Below are 3,822 nucleotides of genomic sequence, written 5' to 3' on the forward strand. Positions count from 1 at the left end.
GATTTTAATTATTAATTGGTACTGCTAGTTTTTAAAAAGTACATATACACTTTCTTTTCTAATGTAATTCTAAGGCTCTCATAGTGCCTAATTTTTCAACAGTATAATAACCATAATTGGTATCAATACCCATTTAGAATTACATTAGCAGCAATGATTTTACTGTCCCTGAATGGACATAATCAACAAAGGAAAAATATTTACTAAACATTAGTTAGTCTGGAGACATAGAGGGGGGTACTTTACCATTCATATAATGACAGACTTTACTTACAGACAATTTGAAAGAAATGCCACTCTCTGTATTCAAATGGTACAATAGTGCAATTAAAACAAGACATTTGTCTTCCAGTGTGCCTTCTCTATCACTACTAATGCACTGAGTCATTAGTTCCAACACTGTGAATACGTTCTCACTACCCCATTCAGTTTAATTAATGTACCAGATAATATATAAGAGCACACTCTGTACTGCTGCTAATATTAGATAATGGTTCTTAAAAAGAGAGTAACTGCTTACACTTTGATGGCTACGCAGAAGAAAAAACCTATATGTGTATATATGTGTGTGTATATATATACACACATTATATAAATATATAATACATATTTTCATATATATGCATTTGAAGTCATTGAAAGATGTCCAAACACAGCTCTCTTACAAGAAGCAAAGGTCACAATCATATCCCTAGAAATTAAGAACAATCACAGATTGGGATAAATCATTGCCACGCGCAAAGAGTAAACACGTCAAAAGGAGTCTTATCCTTTTTTGGCTTCAATCACAATAAATAGAGCATGGCATTGGCTGGCCTGGTGCTCATTTCATACTTCTTGATAAAGTGTTCAACTCCAAGTACTTAAGCAACATACTATGACATTTTCTTGTAATGTGGGCTGATATTCTGTCAATTTACCCTCAACTACGCAATTGAATCAATACTGAAATCATATCCTTAACAGAAAAGGAAAGATGTGTTTCTTACTGTGGTGTCCATTCTACACATTGAAGGATTTAAGCTGACTCCTATGCTGAATTCACTAACTCCTGAAATCTACTCTCAGTCTGTATCCATAGGCATTTGTTATAAAAATCACCAGGATATACAGGCAACAGAGAATTTTCTCACTAAATGAACCTCAACTAAATACCAGCTGCATGTCAGAGTGCCAGGTACTGGCATTAAGACTCCACCCAGGCCTCAAGTTGCTGATGATTTTAGCAGGAAAGACAGGTAAGGGGGATTGTGAAGAACGAGGAAATAGTTTGGCTGTCCAAGAATTAGGCTTTGAAATCAACAGAGGGCCACATATTTGAACACTTTCCTGCAGCACCCAATGAACACACTGAATCAACAGGTAATGGATGGGATCAGAAATATGTAAAATCCTCTTGAAATGGTAGAAAGGATCCTAGGCTAAAAAATATATTATTGATTTAAGATACTGTGAGAGAATCAAAATCTTAAATGAATGTTTGGAATTAGATTGTTAACATTAAATTAATGGTTCTACTAAATTAACGTCTGAAGCATTTCAGGGAGAGATTGATTTTGCGTGTACCACTATCTACCATCCCAGAACAGGTTTTTAGAGGGCCTCATTCAATTTGGATTAAGGTATTAACATATGTAAAGCCACAGTGCCTAGGGCGGAATAAGGACAAAGGATGCTTCTGCCCCAGGATAGGTGACAAAGAGGGAGAAAAGTCAGAGTCCAATGCTTTCTGTCTTGTACCTTTTGGAACCAGGAGATCTCAGAGTTTGGGGCTCTATCTCTCAGTCCAAAATGCAAGGTGGTGGTTTATTTTGGAAAAGAACTCAAAGAAATTGTTGCTGACAAGGACTGATCTTTATTTCCACCAAAAGGTGTAATCAAGAACTTTCACATTCAATAAGTGTCTACTGAGTACTATCCTACTGAATCAGAAATGGAACCAATTTCCATTTGGCCCGTTTTGTGAGGAGTCACAAGTGGGAATCCAAAACTGTTTAGGCCACTTTGTACCTTGCTACTCTGGCCAGTTGTCTGGCTAATCTGCCCATGGTTCAGCTCTGCCTACAGGGAGAAAACTCAAATTGGCCAGGCAGTCACAAATATCTGATTGGCATGATAGCTAAACTTCTCATTTTAAATAAAGACATTGATATTCTGGCTTTTAGATTGTCTTACGAGTTTCTCAGCATGAAGTTGCAGGATCCCCACATCTAGCTCTTCTGGGACCCTGCTGAAACAAATGTCCTGCTGCTGTGAAGTCCACGCTAGCCTAGGATAAAATTACCAATCAAGTGAGGCCTGGTCACAACCTGCCTCGTGAGAGGTTTGAACAGCATGACTCCTCCCACTCTGACTATAACTAATTGGACCGAGGACTGGTGTCCAAACTCTAACAGGCTGTAGACAGCCTTGGCTCAAGAAGTGGGTGATAAAATACAGAGTCTGCTGGATATTTTTAGGAAATTCTGACATGACTTCAAGAACTCAGCAGAACATCAGGATGGATAACAGTAGAGGGATACAGAGAGACTGCAGTAGACAGATGCCCAGAGGCAACAGAAGTTGTAGGTAAAGAGGAGAGCTGAGAGATGGTCAGGGGAGTGACTGGCAAAGACAAATTTGCAAAGGCACCATAACATTGGAGAGGAGGACCGCAGCTGTGGTGACCTGCACAGCACCCAGGAGCTCCTCGTGGCCTATCTGTAGTTGTGGAAACAGTTCCTTGCCTCATTTACTTCCAGATCTATCCCTCACAGAAACACCCACTAAGCAAGAGAGCTAATAACGTTTTATTCCTCGCAACATGAAAGAGACTAACAATTTTTTAAGAAACATTAAAATATAGACCTCCTCATTCAAACAGCTTTTTGATTTCCACAAGGCTGTTTTTAAAAGATGGTAAAATGGTTCCCTATGTTTCTGTGTTAATGTATTATCAAAAGAAACCCTTTCTTGAATGAAAACTTCTTCAATATTTTCACAACTGAACCAATAAACATTAATTACAAATGTATGACTGAATAAATAAAAAATTTCAGAATTATCTCTTATAAATAGAAAATTATTAGTTTTCAGATGTTCTGAAAACACAGCAAAATAATCAACGAATCATTTTCTAATCTATGACGTAGAAGATACATGATATACGGTGTTGCTGTTGATTTAATACAGTTTATATTTTTTTCTGAGGTTCAGTCATTTAATACAAGTATAATCATCTAGCTCAATTTATTCCCGTCCTTACATAAAACTGTTCTATTCTCATTTCTGTCACCACCTGAATCTGTCTCCAGCTGAAAAATACATATTCCTTGAAACATTAAATATAAAATCTAATCTGCACTTGTTGCACTAACCTCTAGTCTCGACCCAAAATATAGAAAGAGAAATCCCTCCAATTAAAATAAAATTAATATATTTTTTAAAAAATCTTGACCACCAGCAGCTAAGAAAATTGGCTTAATGGATACTAACTTAAGAGATTATACTAGATAGCAGCATAGGCTATATATGGAAGTGTTTTTGGAGAAGCTCTGTGGCAATGCTGGTTATTTATGATGAAATAGAAAACTGGTGTAAGGAAGAAATCACTGTGGACTAGAGTTTGACTGGAAAAACTTCTCGGTGAATATGAGTGTCGGGTTGGGCTTTGCCTGACAGGTAGGATTAGAATAGCAGAGCAGAGGGGAGGCCATCTCAGGCTCTGGGGCATGGAGTCAGGAAAATGCTTTACCCAGGTGCAGGGGTCAGGATGGAGGGAGCAGGGAAACAAAACAAGCCAGGAGATGGGGTTCATTGGTGAGAGATCCGGCACACAAGGCA

This window comes from Pseudorca crassidens, chromosome 3 (genome assembly GCF_039906515.1).
Source record: "Pseudorca crassidens isolate mPseCra1 chromosome 3, mPseCra1.hap1, whole genome shotgun sequence".
NCBI lineage: Eukaryota > Metazoa > Chordata > Mammalia > Artiodactyla > Delphinidae > Pseudorca > Pseudorca crassidens.